The sequence below is a fragment of the Drosophila hydei genome, unplaced genomic scaffold (genome assembly GCF_003285905.1).
Source record: "Drosophila hydei strain 15085-1641.00,03,60 unplaced genomic scaffold, DhydRS2 tig00000060-arrow-pilon, whole genome shotgun sequence".
In the NCBI taxonomy this organism is placed as follows: domain Eukaryota; kingdom Metazoa; phylum Arthropoda; class Insecta; order Diptera; family Drosophilidae; genus Drosophila; species Drosophila hydei.
The window spans coordinates 1454898-1475189 of NW_022045656.1; the positions used below are offsets into that span (position 1 = coordinate 1454898).

The following is a 20292-nucleotide window of genomic DNA, read 5'->3' on the forward strand; positions in this document are numbered from 1 at the left end:
AGACGCCAAGCCGAGTCGATTGAGCGCTGTCCGTCTGTCCATATGTGTGAACGCGTGGATCTCAGCATATATCAGAGCTAGGTCCGTGTATAGAACGCGCATATCGAGTTTGTTTCAAATATTCGATAACTATTCGCATTGAATTGTTATCGAATAAAAACATTATTGAAATGCAGTAAATAAATTATATCTCGGACGTCTTAAGAGCTAGAGCCACCAAATTTTGTATTTAGTTTTCTATATTTTATGCAATTTTGATTTTTGTTGGATTTTGGATACCGGCTCCAAATTTTCCCAAATTCTTAAAATTTAAGTTCAGTAGGAAATAGGGCCATTATGTGAGGGCGTTTGCATTTCAACCAAGCCAATCCTCTCCTATTGTAGATCATATGCTGAAAATGTCAGTAAAATCCATTTAGTAAAACAGAAGTTATTAAACATGTCAGCAGCGCCAAGCGCACGCATTTTTTCCTATGCGTGTGCACACATACATTCAAATGCGTGTATTCTTTTCTATTCGAAGAGTCAAAATTGCGATTGAATACTGCTTGAAATCTCAGCTGCTACTCAACTTCAAATTTGCAACTCTTCTTGCGAGTGCAGTGGTGCAGTGGCTGCCTTGGTAGAGGCGACGCTCGTATGCAGCTGATCCCAGGGTTCGAGACCGGTGGAGATGAAATATTTTTTATTGTTTTATTTTTTTTTTTTAATTATGAAGTGGTTGTGTTGGTAGAGTTGGTGCACGTTGCGCAAACAATCCGGGTTCGAATCCTGGTCTCGTTATGTCATTTTTTATTTGTTTTCTTTTTTTTGACTACGGAAAATATTAATAAACGCAAATAGGACTGGAATCAGGGCATCTCCTAGTCGGGCACCCCGACTAGAGCTTTCTTACTTGTTTCTGTCAGTCTCTGTGTCCTAGTAGCTCTAAATGTCAATAGATTCCATGCTCAAGTCGAACTATTGGCAATTAGCATTATCGAAATCAAAGCCAGCCGAAGAAACTGCACGCAGTCAGCTGAAAAGCCAAAATAAGTGCCCGAAAAAGGAAAAACAAACAATTTGCCCAAAGGCAAAATAAGAAATTGAAAATTTGATGAGATGAGCAGAGCAGAGAAAAGTGGAAAACCATAACCAAAACAGAAAGAGAAACATAAATACATGCCGTGTGGCATAAGCAAAAATTCCTCGAGATGCGGGCAAATCTCTGCTGATAAAGCTCTTCTGGGGTCAATTGCAAAGTCAGCCGACTTAACGGATCAGACAGTGTTAATTTAGCAACAAGGCCAAAAGCGAGTGTGCCGCAGCGTTAAGGCGGAATCTCAAATTTTAAGCCTAACCTTATACATATGAATTGAAATGCTTATAAGACTGAAATTACTATCAGAACTTTTTGTTGTATTTTACAATGAGCTTCTTACGCCTAATCTTTATGTGAAAATGTAAATGAAAGTCCCAGCTAAGCACCCTCTGTCCACTGAGGGAAGATCTAAATGGCATCCATTCTGTTTCTCGACCACTTCCTAGTTATTTGCATCAGACACAAACCTGTGCATCAAATAAGCCCAGCCAATTTATTTTCCATAACAACTGCTACAATAATACAAACAACAAAAAAAAAAAAAAGAAAAGGAAAATAAATAAAAAAAAAAAGAAAAAGAAAATAACACGAAATATACAAATTTGTTATGCGATGGCTACTGCTGCTGTTGCTGCTGCTGCTGCTGCTATTTGCCTTCAACTAACACAACTGCCATGAGAAATATGTAAAAGTATGCGACTTTGCGACACCCTGTATCAACCCTATTGGCATAATACCAAAACTGAAGCTTGATTTTAGCTAGACTAGAACAGAATTTCAATATTCGATGATTTGATAGAAACTTGAAAGGAATGAGCTTGTCTAAGTATAGCAACGACGTGGCTGCTCCTGAACCTATATACCTTCTGTATAGGTTTGCCATGTGTAGAGGGTATAGCAAGGACGGCAACCCTGCCCGAATTGGCACAACAGCAAGTCAACGCGCCAGACGCGACTGCCCGTCTTCTTGCCCCCCATTTTTACTCCATGCCACTCTGATGATGGCTGCCTGTCACCGAACCCCGATCCCCGATCCCTATTTGTGCGCCCACTTTCTACAGATTGGCCCGATTTGGCGGCACATTACATTCATGTAGCATATCCATTGTTCACAGCGCCTACTCCCTGTTATATTGTATAGCAGACACACGAACAACAAGTAGGCCCCCTCGGAGCTCGGAGCTCGGATCTCTCGGACTCAGACACAATCAGAAAATGTCGACCCATGCAAATTTTTGTGCTCTTCTGTTTTTCCCTCGTCTGTGGCAATGAAGCTGAACAATTTTCCTCTTTAATATTTTTCCTTTTTCTTTTCATTTTTATCGATCTTTATACTTTTACTCTCCCTCCTAGTAGCCTTATTTGCCTCTTAGGTGGCAAACTGAAATGAATGTAAACTTATTCATAAACTTGCGCCTTATTGGTGTTTGCCTGTCCTAGGAGAGGGGAGGAGAGGAAAGGAAGAGGTAAAAAGGCTAAACGTTTTGCTGTTATTGATTAGGTCGAGCTGTTTTGATAATGAAATAGGCTGCTTAAAATCCACCAAAATAATTGGCTTAGTTGAACAATTGGGATTTCGATGAGTGAGATAAACAATAAAAAAAATAATAATATTAATAATCGTTGCGTACGGTACTATGACACGTCCGCTGGGTTAGACGAACGAATTCGAATTTATTGAACTTTAAATTGCAATTTTTGTTATCAATTTAGTTAAACTTAAGATCAAATTTAACATGTTAAATACACTTTTAAAGCTGGTTCATGCAGAACACAAGGAAGGGTATATTGACGTTGTGCAATATGCGTCGTTCGTACGCTATTCCTCTGTGTGTTCCTCTTCTGTCCGGTCTGCCTCTGAGTTCGTTTTTTCAGCTATTGAAGTTCTGAACTTGAGATTTTTCAAATATACAGAAGACCTTCGACTTATAGTGGAAATATTTAGGACTCCAAATGTGTTACCTGAGCTACTCTTGAGATCCATGGTTAATATTATATGTCAACCTCCACAAGTGCCGTGACAATCAGCAATGTCTACAAACTATTTGATGTAAATCCTTTTACGTTTTAAATGGTATTTGCTTAACTGATCTCATGGGAAAATTTCTACACAAAATATTTAAAGTCTCCAACATATACCGCATATGTCAAGCTGCGCTTAAAAACAAAGCCAAAATATCGATTTTTATTGATAATATGAAAAGGTGATGAGTTATCGACGGATTGAGTTTAGGGTGTCACCTAGTCGGGCACTTCCGACTAGAGCTTTTCTACTGCTTATTTGAACTATTTGTATAGCATTAAAAGCAAAACTTTTCTAATTGACATTAAATTATGTCGCGACACTCCACGAAGAAGATGAAATTAAATAAATAGAAAGGAGAGCCACAGGCTATGTTGAAAGGGAGTCAAGCATAGAGGGGAACACACGCACCCACACACAGCTACAAAAAACGCGCAATTAACTGTACGTGAAAATAGAAAAATTAACGAAGAAAGCAAAAGTGCGAAACACATTTTGAGGAAATTGTTGGTTTGTAATTTGAATTTGCGCCATTTGCATTCAATGTGCGGGCCCTAAATGAGACACAATGAATGTGTCCTATGCACCAATACAAGTGTACCAACACAAGTATGAGTATGAGTATGAGTGTGTGTGTGTGCGTGTATATATTAGCCTTTGTAACGGTTCCCAGTCCCTAAGTAAACACACACGCAAAAGCAACGCGCGTCTAAAATCGGAAACGGATGTCGGCAAGTGTAGACATATTTTCTTAACAACTTTTGCAGAGCCACCCATACACGCACATTACCGCTTCATGCTCCTTCTCTTTTCTCAGTGACTCTCTCGCTTTAACAGTTATGCTGCTGGCTGCGCCGTCTCTCCCATTCCATTTCATTTCATTTCATTCCAGGCGGGCGCTCAACTAGCTTAAACTTGCTTGCCAAAAGTTTTGTTGTAACGGCAAGTCAATGAGCGGGAGCTTTTTTAGGTGCTGCGATGCCGGCGGGCGGGCGGTCGAAGACGGTTTGTTGGTTGGTGGGGCAATAAACTTTGTTTACTGCTTGCTTTACGGGCTACGGCCAGCTATGCGAAAATGAAGTAGCTTGACTTTGCTTCTACTTCGGACTTTGATTTCAAGCAGTGTATTAAGACGGGAGATGGGAGTGTGGCTGGCTGTGTGGGTTGATTTTTTGTTTTGGTGACACTTTAAACTGACTTCACTGTAGGCAGCTAACTAAAGTAGTTGCATATATGATTTGACCACTGCCTTGAATGTACCAAATAATTGAGAGAAAAATTCGATTGATTGCGCATACATTTTACTGGGAATATCCAATCAGTCAAATGAGAAGCAGGACTTTCGAGTAAATTTCTGAAAACATAATGTTACTCAGTTGATTAAGGTAATATTTGTGACTTGAACTAATTCACTTGCGACCGCTTTTCAATATAAGCTTTCACATGCGTTCTTTATCTAATGAGAATTTGGTCACGCTTTATGCACTAAATGGCTACAAATCTGTCCCATTACATGGCTTACATTACATTAACACCCGGGAAATATGGCCCACACTTGAAAGGCAATAATGGAATGGACATAAATATGAACTACACACACCAGTTGAGAGGTAGTAAGTGGTGTGCTACAGTACAATAAAGAACAAGTAAGAAAGTTCTTGTTGGGACTGCCCGACTAGGATATACCCTGTGCAACATCTCATTTGCGAACACTCGAACAGCAACGAAATCTAAACTAAATCGACTTAGTTCGTCTGAGGTGTGCCGAGCCTCCATTTATATATGCTAATAGTTAATAAACACATTTGGCAATAACTGTAATATGAAGCGAATGCTCTACGCAACTCAGTTGTGAACATGCGTTCAGACTTCTTGACAGCATTAGGTCCATATGTTGTAGCTTAATATTCTCATCCAGCGTGGCCATCGTGGACTTGCTCACACCCTGCTTGGACTTGCCCAGCAGAATCTGATTCAATCGCCAATAGTCGCCAAACAGCTACAAAAAAAACATTTCAAGTCTCTAGCTTCTATAGGTGCTGAGATCGATGCGATCATACTTACTCGGCTTGTCGGCCTAATCAAGAATACATATACCTCCTTCTTCTTGCTACATACACTTTATGAAAACCATTACACCCCGATTTCCCGATTTCAATGGTCTTAGGGTATAAAAGTATACGAGAACCCAAATGGCGTATCATTAATGAGGCATTACCTCCGAACCAAAAACTCCCACATGCACCCATAGACTCCACCATAGACCCCCATATAGACCCACATATACATGTTTATAGATGTACATATATTTTCTGTTTTAGTACAGTGCGTGCGTTTAATATGCCGTGAGTTTAATGAACATAATTAATAGTTAATACAGTCGTCCAATTCAAGCAGCGGTTGGGCGAGTTCTTTGTCGCAATAAACTAAGAACCGAGTCAGCCGTGGCACAGACAAAAGTAGTCTGCAGAAGGTGCGGGCGAGGGTGCATCAAGGGCATGAGTAACATTTTCGGCAACTACTTGAAGACGTTGACCAAACTTTTTATACCTTGAACCCATTGAAAAAGTGAATTTAGGAAATTAGGTTTTTCTGACTGTCTGTCGCGTAGACCACAAATGCTAGAGATTTGAAATTTCAAATGCAATTCTGATTGCAATTTAAATGAAATGTATTTATTTTGTTCGATAACTCATTAAAGTTCTTTATTGATAAAAATCGATATGGCATTTAAAGCGTAACTTGAATATGGTAATTGTTAGAGACTTCAAATTTTGGGTGTAGGTCTCTTCTCTGCGTAAAATCATTGATATGTCTCCGTTTTGCAGGGTATCTTGTCGAGACTGCTGTTATGTGTCTTGCTTGCTCTCACATGCACACGCAGTCTTGCATTAATATTGAATTTGCAAAAGTATTTCGCTTCATCAACTGAATCAAGTGTTATTTTAAATATCCTTTCTATTAAATTGTAAATTTTAGAGCGCCTTTGAATACCATAAAAGTTGTTGACTAGAAAGAATGAGTTTCAGAGCGTTCTAATAAAACCCAGATGTGAGAACATTTACATTTATATAAATAAGAACTAATGATATGATACCATAAAGGTCAATAAATACTTCTATAATTTATTGATAGCTTGAGAGACTTTTATATAACATAATGTGAAATACGCCCAAGAATAATATCAATTTACCGCTTCCTTTACTAATTGGAGGAGCAGCTGAAAACGTGCAACCACACTTTTTTGCACATAGACTGCAATAAATTTTATGCCACGACTCCAATTGTTTATTACCTATTACACCACAGGAGCCAGATTTGGCAGCGGAACAAACAACTGATACAAGGCCGCCTGAAATACAATAATGCACACAGAGTAATACATTGCGCGGAATGTGATTGAGTAAACCAATGCGAAGTTACCTGTTATTTTTTTTCCGGGGAGTAGACAGTTCTCCAAGGCGGAGTCTGGTGACTCATCAGGTCCAGCGTCAACTAAAATACTGTTATCTTCCTCTGCGAAAGCAACTAATAGCCCTTTTTCAATCTGACAGTTTGATAACCATTTGCTGCAGTCAAAACACATATTTCCTAGTCCTAGTCCTAGTCCTATAAGATATATATTAATACGTATATATATATACCGTGACGTCCGTAACTTACCAGGACTTATCTGAACAAAAACAAAAACACAGCTCAAAAATAATGAGACAAAAAATTTTAATGTGGGCATTTTAAAATTGAATAACTCTAACGTTCGAATACTTCTGAATAAGCCTGAAATCAGATTCAGCTTTATTTTAAGATATCAGCTTGCTTAGATTTATCCAATTACTTAAAATTTCAAACTTTACTGATGCCCTGGCGAGATATTCTATTGATCTGCTTATTCTAGCGAATATGTATAGCCAACTTATTGATGGAAATCAAATGTAAATCAAATTTTCTTAAAATGTATGTAACAGACATTAGTTGGCGTGGTTGACCCCAGAAAATATATTCATTCTTGATCAGTACGTCGAGCTGCACATGAATTGTCAGCTGCTAGTTTAGTTTAGTTTAGATGCGTGTCGCTGAAGAGTTGGGAGTTCAGCTGCGAGCGATTTCCAGTTTCGGTTTAGTTTTTCGCTATTCTTTTAATAAACAGGTATTTTTTTTATAATGATGTAATATAAATTCAAATTTTATTCGAACTTTTTGTAAGCATCAATGAATCTGTAAATGTATCTGCGTGTGGTTTAGCTAGCTATGCATAGATACAATAATAAAGCGCAGATCGGTCGGGCTTCAGGGTATCTGCTATTCGGGCAACTCGTATAGAGCCTTCATACTTGTTTCCTAACTCCTTTATTTGACTTTTTTTTCATCACTCATTTGCTGAGAAAAGTTTATCTACGACTGCCCTCACGCAAGCCGCTGCATAATTGGGTAACAGCTTAGAAGTCATAAATTTTGATTCACACTGTTATGTATATATATATAAATATACATAATATAACATAATATATATATCTATATATATATATATATATATATTATAGTATAGTATGTCTAGTATACAATATTCAGACTGTAAATTGTTTGCCTGGCAATTATTTCGCATTCTCTTTTAAACGAAAATGGCAACGTGTTGCGGTTATTGCGGTAATGTTTTTCTCATTCTGCTCAGATCTACATTTACATATTATTACATATTTTTCGTTGTGCTAATTAAAGTTGGTCAACAGCCGGAGCATGAGCTGCTGTCGATTGCAACAGGATTTTGGTACACTGGATGTGTTTGTTACAATAGAAATCTAAATTAGATGCATGGAAGTAACAGATGTTTGCTATTTTTTATACGCTTAATCATTGGATATGGGAAGCATCAGCACGACCAGATGAGATCTCGTTAGTCACACGAGCAAGAGACTGGCATAAATGTTTACGCGTGTTGATAGAAAATCGATAAAAATCGATAATTTGAATTCGTTTTTTAAGCAAACCTTGTATGAAGACTTCAGATTTTCTTGGTCGGCCTTTGATGAGCGCAGAGATTTTATATTATGGATGGATATATGGATATATCCTTCCTCTTCAAATACTAGAAGGTTGAGGGTATCTCATTTTTTTTTATTCTTATTATATATATATATATATATATATATATATATATATATATATATATATATATATATATATATATATATATATATTATTTATATGAATACTTCAAACGTTTGAAGCCAAATTTGAACTGAAATGCTCATGGTGTGCAAATCATATAGAAATTGCTTGAAAATTTGCAGCTCGTTGCACGAACACAATTGCCACTGATTCAGCATGCAACGAAGAAGAAGAAGAAGTGTGGAGAAATATATTCTGTATTTACCGTATTCACAGAATCGAATGCTCAAAATTTCATTTCCGTTTTGCCCAGCAAAATGCATTTCAACTGAGAGTGACAGCCTGATAGATAGAATACGAGTAGAGAGAGAGAGAGAGAGAGAGAGAGCGAATTGACCATTAATAGCATTCAATAGAGCTTTGGCAGCTTCTCCTCTGCGCTGATTATCGCACATTTTGAAAGCCGCTAAAGCGCAGCTGAATGCCAAGCTTTGTCAGTTGTTGATGAACCCGTTTCCAGCACCACTTTACCATTTCCTGGCAAGGTCAATACAAAATGGCGTCACTGCAGGAGTACAAAGTGCTCAATGTACATTGGCATTATCCCATGTACTTGCCCCACTTTTCTAACCCTTTCCACTCGCTTTCCGTGCAACAATCCCCTCCAACAACAGCTCATCAACAGTTTTCCGAAATTTGCTGTACACCAGAAAAAAAGTTAAACGTTGCGCGATTGGCTAAACTTTTTCGCACTTGTTTTGTGCTCAGCCAAATAGGCAGAAAAACCGTCAATAGAAAAGTTGTCAGCTATGACACAGCGAAGTGTGGATACTCTTCCCTTCAATTGAGAAATATAAGTTAGAAAATATTTAAAATCTAAATGAAATGGAATGTAGGGGAAAAAAACATAATTTTTGTTCATTTTTTTGAATAGGACTAATGACTGACAACTGCATAACTGAGTCTATCAGTGTTCTGCAATTTGTGCAAGGATTGCTAAAAAATACCCTGTAATTTTCACTAATTTTTTAGTTATGTTAGTGTAATATAATACTTATAATAATACATATAAAAACTGTTCAATCAATGACCGTAAATGCTATGAAAATTATTTGAAATTTCTTTGACTAGTTGATTATATCGTAAATCTCACCATTTATAGAGTTCGTAGCAAAGTGGCTTACAAAGCCGATGGACTGCCTTACAATTGGTCAAAAAGCTTTGCTTAGGCGATGGCGTTTATTGTTGTTTTCTGATTGGAAAACTTGTACGTGGGCTGTGAGATATATATATATATAGTGCATATATATTTGTGCTTTTTTTACTTTTCCTATTCCTCATTGCTCTAATATTACGTAGGTAATTAAAATCATCCTAGTGGAGCAGAATTTCATAGGCGTGTGAAAAATGACAGTTTTCATGGTCGAACAAATTGAGGCAATTAGAAAGTGTGTGTGTGTGTGTGTGTGTTGCCCTATGGACAATATGATAAGCTTGACGACAGACCCACAGCACTATTTTCACGAACAGAGCTGTAAATATATATCCAATTTAACTTCCAAACATTTGCCCAGTTGTTGTTGACGTAGCTTTGTTTGTCGAGACGAGTTTTATCATTTGATATCCTTGACTGGGCTTTGGCTTTGAGCTTTGCTCTAAATTTGTATCTTTTGCCACTAATTAAAATGCAGACACAAACAATCTTCCACTTCTCTCTCTCTCTCTCGCTCTCACTCTCTCTTTATATCTGTCTTGGTCAGGACTGGCACTGAGCGTTGCGTTTTATGTGTGAGGAGTCTGGTGTGGCGCTTGTGTGCGTTTATGTGCTTGTGTGATACACACACTCACGCATGCATATATCCCTATATATATATATATATATATATGTGTGTGTCTATGTAAAAATTACTTTGGTCGCATTAAGTCTGAACTCATCTTAACGCACTTCAGCAGCCAATACTCCTGTGTGTTTATATAAATATATAGTAATGTGTGTGTGTGTATGTTGGCGTCTCTGTGTGTGTCTGTGTCTGAGTACATGCTATCTTTTAACCCACTTGCTTAGTAATTAGTTGCTGCTGTTGTTGCTTCTTCTTCTCCTGTTGGACATTTTGACATTAACCCATGCAATTTGATTTGCTATAAATGCTTTTGCTGCGAAAAGTTGTGCAAACAATTTGCATCATGGCTGAATTTAGGCTGGTTTTAATTAGCATTTTATAACAAATTTTTAATTAAAATATGTTTTTTAATTTTAGGCTGGTTTGATTGTAGACTGGGCAAGGTCTTATTGTATTATTAATCTTATACAATTTTACATTTATTATTATTGTTTGATATTTGCATATTTTCGCAACACAAATTAAAAACAAAAGCCAAACAGATAATATACTTTATATATTTACATTTATTTTGTATATTAATGTTGGCTTTCAGATTACTTAAATAGTTATAATTACAATTTTAATAAATATTAAATAACTATATACACAAAAGCAATATTTATTATATATGCTTTTATATATTTTCATTTATAAATACATATATTTTTTATATGTTTTATTTAACATAGAATAAAAAATTATACAAAAAAAATTTGTTATAAATATTGTTACATTTTTATTGATGAAAATATATATATTCTCGAGTTTGTCAATTGTGGCCATATGAGGACATTAAGTCAATAGCCTTGACTCAACTAGTAGTAGTAGTGTATATATATTTATATTGAAATTGTAAAGTATTCATTGTATTCAGTATTCACTTATAAAATATATTGTTATTCATTTAACTGACTGTTAATTGGCCCATCGTGTGGAGTGATAGAGCATCAGCCATAGACCTGATTAGTCTTAGTCTTGTATCTAAAGGTATTGCATGTAAAGACCAAATGCAATAGAAAGCACACGCAGATAATGATAATGATGAACTGAGCCGATTTAATGATAATATAGGCATCAATTGACAGTGTGCACTGTACACACAAATAAGGCAAAGTCGAAAAACGAGTGAGAAAGACTTCCAAATATATAATAAATCTATCGTATTCTTAAATCATAACTTGCCGACCATATGAATTCAGGCAATCGCAGCACGGCGTACAATTATTGGAATTTCTTGTCCGAAATGACGATCCATTTCATTACTGCACAGGTGTTGTATTTGGCTGCAGAACATAGTGTCCACGAGATTGCCTATGGAATATAATACCCTGCGCAGTATGTGAAGTTAGCTGTTATTATTTTTTTATACCGGGCATTAGGCAGTCATCCAATATTCAGTCTGGTGCCGACTTCTGCCACTTCAGACTTCTAATCAATGGGGGCTACAGAAGATCTTTGCACACATTACACTTCCCACAAAGTCTGTCTTGCGTATCGAAGCTTACCTGCAAATATAAATATAAATGAAACGCACTACCAAAATATATTTAGATTACACATTTTATTGTAGGCATTTTCAAATGGAGCCCGAATATTTCTGATGCAATCAGATTCATTTGGTATCAGCTTATGGGGCAGCTTGCATAGATTTCTAAATTTCTCCCATAAGTTGTCTGTTCGTCTGTCTAATGACTTGAAATCTTATCGGTGTCCTCGCAGGATATTCTTTCATTCATATGATGCGTCTGCATATTTAATTGAACTTGTTTCAATTTGTAAAAATTTCAATTATTTTTTTAATTGTTAATATTATGATGTGCTTCCAACGGCACCCTTCACCCTTACCAACAACGCCTCTTCACTGCTCGAATCTAAACTAAAGCCGCTGACAATGCCAACCCAATTCAATCGCAATGGAATCCATTCTTCGAATGGAAACTAATGCAACCATTTGAATGTACAGGAAAAATGCCTTTGTCAATTGTTTAATAAGTTTTGAGTTACTTAACAAATTTCAATGCAATTTTCGGCATTTGAACATTCTATGAAAAGTTGGTAGGAAATCCATATAATTTGTCTACCTTTTACCAGTTAAATTAAAAGCAATAATTTTTTACCATTTTTAAATTCAATTACAATCAAATTTTCAATATTTGGTGATTTTCCCAGCAATTAGAATAATTAATAATCAAATTTACGTTAAAGAGTAATCGTCCTTCGCCATAGAATTAACATTTGTTTGCCCCTTCCCATCTCTATTTTGTTTTGCAAATTGTTTTCGACGCTCGCAAATATTTACGCGAATAGTAGCCGCGTTCTGCATGGCCAGCAAAAAAAATAAACGTTTTCCACACATATTGTGAAACATATTCTAAATTTCTTGTTTCTCCCTCCCTTTCTTCCTCCCTCTCTCTCTCTCTCTTCCTCTGGCTGTGTTATCGCTTAGTTGCGTTTCATTTCATTTCATTTGTGTGTTGGTTCGGAATTTGGCACACAGAAAATAATTCATTATCAGCTTTTCATTGTGCACAGAATTTTTACAGCAAATTTATAGGGAACATATACGACATGACCTCTCAACCGAAAGCCATTAGAAACACTCACATATCCTTCTCAAATACAGACGCACACGCACACACGCACAGGGCATAGCGGACACTCACGCACACCTGTGCACAACCTAAAAATGTGGGCAGTGGGCTGTGGGCCGTGTGAAAAGCAATTTTCCTGAGCGCACAACATAACGCAAGCATATCAGTCGATTTTCTTCTTCATATATCCTTTCTCGCTCGCTCTCCCTCTCGTTGTGTGTGTGAGTTTTTTGCGCTACTTATTCTTCCACCTATTTGGCTTCTGACAATGGCTCGACGTTATAAGCACCTTATAAATCAGTTGGGTAGAACCGAAACAAGTAAACAAGCTCATAAAGTTTTCACTAGACGACCACCGAATGCTCTGACTAAATAACTAATAATAATTTTGAATAATCAATAATCTAGTTTTACGTACAGGTTTTCAAGTAGGCCGATTGGAAGCTGGACTAAATTGATCTAGAGTTATCTGTACATCCATGCTAAACTCAAGATATACGTAATTAGCTTTCGATTCAAAATAAGAGTATCTTAGTATATCTTAGTATATCTTAGGACGTGAATGAGTATTATGTAGCCAGCAACTAGAAGTGGAGAAATATCGATAGTGGGCACAATCGATATTCGATTTTTTTTTTTTAACCATCGATAGTACCATCGATTGTTCTCCACCTAACCAGCAACTGCCTAACGACTGCAAGCTTGTTATTTGTTTAGTAATCTACGTAGCTAGTATATATTTGCGTAAATCTAAATAAGTTATCGAATTAAAGAGAACGTAAGCAGATAATTGGTGATTTTTGATCAACGCAATCTGCACAATAAATAAACTTTCATATCACTTTTTGTCTAACAAACCCATTCACCAAGAAGACGCTATTCAGACCAATCAAACAATCGATAACGGAACAAGAACCAATCAGTACTAATCCAGTTATCATTCCTCAGCCTCACTTATTATTACAGACGCTAAACTTTCAAGCCTGACTGAATCATATACACAAAAGAAAAGCAATTGATTATATCAGTCTATCGATAGTTATTTATCGATAAGGTCTATTTAAATTGGAGTCGGTATCCTTCAACTAGATATTCCATTCATCTAAGCTATCTACACTTTGAAGCTCTGACAAATGGCAGACTAGATTGTAAATAAACCATCCATTCAAACGAAAAGCAATTGATTATATCAGTCTATCGATAGTTAGTTATCGATTGGGTCCATTTAAATTGAAGTCGGTATTCTTCAACTAGATATTCCATCTATCTACACTTTGAGGCTCTGGCAAATGGCAGACTAGATTGTGAATAAATCATTCATAAAAAAGACGCAATTCATTCTATCAGTCTATCGATAGTTAGTTATCGATTAGGTTTATTTAAATTGAATTCAGTATTCTTCAACTTCCAGTCAATCAAACTATCTATGCCATCTAGCATATAGAGTATTCAGAATTTACATGAAACCAATTTTCAGTGTCGCATTTTCATTCTCAATTCGACCTTCAGCGCCAAGCCAATCTGGTTTCTTTTTTGCTTTGGTTTTTGTTTTTGTTTGTGACACATCTACTTATGGCAGAAACGCTGTCAAGCAAATGGGTGAAAAACAAATGAGATTTTCTTTTGCTGCTATTCCAAGGAGTGGCTTGCAGCCCCAGTCAACTGCTTCAATCATAAACGAAATATGAATTATGCATAAAGCAATCTATATTAATCTCAAAAAGTTGCAAATAGACCAGACGTGTTCATTAGATTTCGAGCTAGATTCAATTTGATGTGCCTAGCATTACCCAGATGCATTGCCCAAAGACTACAACTTTAATAACGCCAGACACTACTTGACTTTCACTTAACACGGAGCTTTGAAAGTTTCGATATAGCTCAAAGCTCATTTATTGTCGTACGACTCTAAAATGTGGGCAGTATCATTCTGAAATGGCATTCAAGTCCAAAGCACAATATTTACGGTCATTTAGCTAGAACTGTATAGCTATAGAGATAACCATAGCAACTCCATCCAATAAATTAATGCCCCCAAAACTAAAAGTGTGCAATTTTACAATTGCAAAGCACAAATAGACGCAACACTCGACAATCAAAGTGGTTTTTCCGCTTTGTACTCGCAGCCAGAGTCGCAGAGCAGATGGATCGGCTAGTAAAGGAGGGTTGTCTATGTATATATATATATATACATAGGGGTATTGCTGGCAAACTGTTGTGAAAACAAAAAACAAAAAGTAAAAGAGGAAGGGGAGAGGAGCAATGAAAGAAAAACTTGACTAGTCGTCATCGTCATCGTCATCCTCAATGCCTGCGTTTTTATGCTGTTATAGAAAGCCGAAAGTCCATGGCATGTTTTGCCGTTGTTGGCCTTAAAAGTTGAAGCAACAAGAACAGCAACAGCAACAGCAACAGCAACAATTACAACACGAACAGCAACAACTAGTCAGAAAAGAAACCATTTGGAAAATATAATCAAATTTCTGCCTCTCACTCGCTCAGAAGTAGTTCAACGGCAGCTTTGGCTTGGGCTTCGGGCTTGGGCTTGGGCTTTTGCTCTTCGTGTAAATTATTATATATTCCATGCATATTTATAACGTTAAATTTGTTTTTCTGTTTTCTTTCGGGTTCTCTATACCCTGTAAGTGCGTTACGAATTGAGATAGTCATAACAACATGACAATGAGTATATTAGTTAGAAATCAAAACAATTCAATCAATGTAGACTTTGAGATGATTCTGGTTATATAAAAATAATAATAAATAAAATAAATTTCTGATTTGACCATTTGAACTCAAGTTGGCTGGAAAATAATGCATAATTCAGAGAGGATTTTTGGGACGAATGTTGAGCAACATTTAACTCCAGCTTGAACGCATTAAAGGAATATTCATTTGTTAATTCACTAAATATTTTATTAAGCTGAAGAAAAGTAAAGTCTTGGCTACTAGGAATAAAGAAAATGTCAAATCTTATATAAGTTAACACGGCAGCTCTTGGTCAAGCATGCTCGCTCGTGCGCTAACTGATTTTTATATATTTATTCTGCTGTTTTTTCTTTGCTGCTGCCCCACTTTGATATCTGAAGGGCAGCCCGCAACGGGGCAGCAACGTATGAAGCGATTCGCTCTGCAAGCTAAACTCAAATGGCATTGAAAACTTTTTTCTTCCTCTTGCTGCGCCTGTGTGTTGCCTGTCTTTTGATGTAAACAAGCGATGACGCGGGAGCCGCACGTTAATGCCGATTAGCCGATGGCAGGTTGCGTTTTACCTGCGCCTGGAACTTATTGCAATTAATTAACAAACATTAACGAAACTTTGCGCGCAGGTCAAACCAAAAAAGGTCGCCTTTTGCCCTTCTAAATGCTTTCAAATTCGCTTGTGCTTATTATTCATTTAAAGCATTTCTTCTGCCTCGCTCTCACACTCTCTTTCTCTGCATAAATTTGTGTTCAAGGATAACGCCGGACTCACAAATACCTCCACCCAGAGTCAGGAACTCCGAATCCCGGTATACAATACGCCGGCAATTAAATTACACATAGCTTTTCGGGCACGAAAAGGTCTCAAGCAGGGGAAAAAAATGGCAGCTACTGAAAATTTACAGTTGAAGGCATTTTAGGGTTGCCCTGCTCACACTGCTGTTAGAATATTAGATATATATATTTATATATATATATATATATATATGTGTGTGTGTGTGCGTGTAGATTACAGTGTTGATGCGCTTTGTGGCAACTGTGTGCGGACGCATGTAGCATGAATGATATACGGCCCGTGCTTGAAACTTGTGAAAGCTTTTTGAATTGAGCTGCTAACTGGTTGCCACAAACTAGTTTCTTTGTCTCTTTTCTGTTTTATTTATCATTATTAATAGACGTATTTTGTAGACGAGACGTGAACCGTGCGTCCAAGCTCATGATATTATGATGATCACTGTAAGACAAGACCCTGAGCCATACAAATCTAAAGTTTTGAAACTGTCGAGCGACTACTTTAAGCAGAATTTTGTGCAAAAAGAAGCAAGCGATAGGGAAATAGAGAGAGATAGAGCAATATAGGAAGGAAGATATAGGACTAGAAGAGGCTGGGAGAGAGAGAGGAAGACGGAGGGTACACTGACGATCCAATATGCAAGTCATTCATTGTGCTATGTATAATTTTATTATTGTTATTTTATTATTCTTACTTTATTATTATTATTTTATTATTATTATTTTATTATTATTTTTTTATTATTTTTATTTTATTATTATTGTTATTTTATTATTCTTACTTTATTATTATTATTTTTTTATTATTTTTATTTTATTATTATTATTTTATTATTATTATTTTATTATTTTTATTTTATTATTATTTTATTATTATTATTTTATTATTTTTATATTATTATTATTATTTTATTATTATTATTTTATTATTTTTATTTTATTATTATTATTATTTTATTATTTTTATTTTATTATTATTATTTTATTATTATTTTTTTTATTATTATTATTATTTTATTATTTTTATTTTATTATTATTGTTATTTTATTATTATTACTATTGTTATTATTATTTTTATTATTATTATTGTTATTTTATTATTATTGTTTCTATTATATATTGCATTATTTTTAGAAATTTTTGGCTTGCAATAAATGACTTAACTTCCGTTTAGATAAGGCTTAATGCCAGAGCTTATAGTTGTTGCAAGATAAGCCGAGACCAGATATAACTGATTGTGTAGATAAGTTCAGTTGATTCGTCACGGCAATGTTTTTACTGTAGTTTTTCCTTTCTTCTTTGGCTGTGTGTACTTTTTACTAATCAAGCAAATTGTTATCTTGCTTTTACCTTTTCTCTTTGTGTTCGGCTGACCATCTTCATGATTTCCTAGCGCTGCTCATTTTCATTAATTTGTCAACGTAATTTTATTTGTGCAACGACCCACCCTGACTGCCCCGTCGCCTGCTGCCCACGTGCCTGTGCATACATAAATCATCTGCGTCCAGTGAAGCGTCCATAATCATTCAATGTGCCGTGCAAAATTATGCAGCAGGCAGCAGCAGCAGCTGCCACCTCGTTCCTGCTCCTCCATCTCGATTACTCTGTCTTTGCTTGCTCTTCTTCTGCTTATGACTAGCTCTTAGCTCAGTTTCTTTCGACTCATTTCATTTGATTTTGTTTTATTGCTGTGACTAGGCGAGTTCTGCAATGCTTTGTTTGATTTTACATAATTGATTAACGGCCTCTGTCTGCACTTCAGTTTAATTTCTTTAATAGATGGCGCCGATATACCCTTTCCAAGTGAGTGCGTAGGGTATATACGCTTTTTCAACTTAATATTGCGTGTCTTGGGTGGGCGAAGAGCGCATATACTTTGCTTGTCAATTGGAATTGCAATCAAAAATAATAAATTTGTTATAGAAATAAATATTTTTTAACGGTTGAGGTGCATACTCTTTATGATAATTGCTTGATAGTTGTATATGCATATAAAAGCCAATGTTTTATTGTAAAAATCTCGAAAAATAAATATGTCACTCAGGAAAGCATTAGTCGAGCTGCCCGACTAGGAGATACCCTGAATCTCGTCTTGCGTTTGAATCTTTAAATACTTTCCATAGCTTGTAAATAGCATTAAATAAGAAGTAGAAAAACTGAGATTAGTACACCAGGATTTGAACCAACTTCTTGATCGACATGCCCTAATCGACTCAATTCATTGTCTTGTTCAAAAATATAAATACTTTATGAGGTTTGTCCCGCCTCCTTGCGCATGATTGGAAATTTGAAATGGGTTGGTTCATTGCATGCAAATCAAGAGTGTACTAATTGCAGGGTATCTCACAGTAGATCAGTTTGCAATCAGCCTCATTACAGTTGCTTTCTGGCCCTGCTCTGGGATTGAACTTTGATAGCATTTGTAGAATTTACGGCAGCTCCAACTGCAACTGACAAAGACTGTAATTTTCTCGCACTGAGAAAACTCTACTGGAAAGTAAAGTATGCTAGGGAAAACTATGTTGGCTGGCTGGAGAAAATGGGGTTTGCAGCATAGATGGGAGTAGGACGATGGCAACAAACTTTTCGCTGAACTTAACCGAACAACTGACAAAAACTGACAAAGTGCAGTCGGTGGATAGTTCTTTTTCATTTTCTGTAGTTTTCCATTTCCATTTTCTTTTTTATTTTCGCCATGTAGAAGTTGTCGTCGTCGTATTTTACAATTTTCCTTTTGTGTGATATGTTGGCTTGTAATTTAATTTTTCCTTGCCTCTGGCTAAATGTGTGAGATTTAAAGTTGCTTTAAAAGTGCATTTCAAAAGACAAAGTGAACAATGCTCACATTGACTGATGACTGAAACTGTATATTTGCATATTGACTGAATATTATAGCCTTTGTTATGTGTTATCAGTTTTCTTTGTTGGCTTAGTTGACAGCCTTTGAATGCCAGCTGGTCTGGATTATTGGGGATCGAGTTTGAGGCACTGCGCTGCACTTATGGCTTATTAATGTACCTGCGACAGGAGCCGAGCACTGGCAGAATAGAATGTCGACGACGCCGATGATGATGACCTGGTCGTCGCGTCTTTGGTGCGGGGGTATCGAGTGCCAGATAAGAGACAGTTGCCGTTGGCATTTTGACAGTTCGAGTGGCAACAGCGCACTGAGCAGTGTCTGGATGAATGTGTAGAGTGAAGAGTGCAGAGAGGGAAAGTTGCAGGGGAATACTTTGAAAATGGTGTAGTGCAAAATTTAAAGCAAATGTCCCGGGGACGTTGTAAGGAGTTGTTGCAAGTATGTAAGACAGAAATATATCAATTGGCTAGAAGTAGGGTTAATAAAAAGAAGAAAACTAGATACATCACTATAGAAGAGGAGCTTATAAATTATATTCAAACACTCAGCTCATTGAAAATGGCAGTAGGAGAGCTGGGAGACCTCAGAAAGTATATATATTCGTGACCAGGATATCAGGCTGAGTCGATGCCCATCTGTGCACCCGTCCGTTCGTTGTAATATTAGATAAAAGCAGAAATCAGAAGTGAAATATAAAATATGAGACATGAGGTAGTTGAGTTGAGCGATGAGCGATAAAATATAAGAAATAACATAATATATTCGATTCACAACTATGAGAATACGAAATGAAATATAAGATTTGAGGCATGAGATACATAGTATTAGATATGTATAACGTAAGTTGATTTAACGAGTGAAGAAGAAAAAAAATAAAAACAAGTAAGAAAGCTCTAGTCGGTGCCCGCCTAGGAGATACCCTGATACCAGTCCTCCTATCTGCGTTTTTAAATATTTTCCGTAGTTTGTATTGAGTATTAAAACAAAAAAAAAAACAAATAAAAATCGACAGTACACACCAAGATTAGAACCCACAATTTTAACGCAACACGCATCAACTCTACCAACACCGCCACATCATAATTGAAAAAAAATAAAATAAAAAATGTCTCATCGCCGCGAGTTTCGAACCCAGGGATTAACCGCTTATGAGCGTCGCCTCTACCAACACAGCCGCTGTACCTCTTGCAAGAATAGTTTCAAATTTTAACTTGAGTAGCAGCTGAGATTTCAAGCAGTATTCAATCGCAAT

The 20292-nt window shown here is 36.4% G+C and overlaps 2 long non-coding RNA genes across 2 annotated transcripts in view; one reads left to right on the plus strand and one right to left on the minus strand.

Moving 5' to 3' along the window:
- The window catches only part of LOC111604363, a 46005-nt gene that overhangs the window by 18907 nt on the left and 6806 nt on the right, over positions 1-20292 (plus strand). The window lies entirely within an intron of this gene.
- On the minus strand, positions 6254-6879 carry LOC111604362. Its single transcript, XR_002751746.2, has 3 exons — positions 6768-6879; positions 6528-6713; positions 6254-6456 (listed from the first exon to the last, which is right to left on the minus strand). It is a non-coding gene; the product is annotated as an uncharacterized LOC111604362 (long non-coding RNA).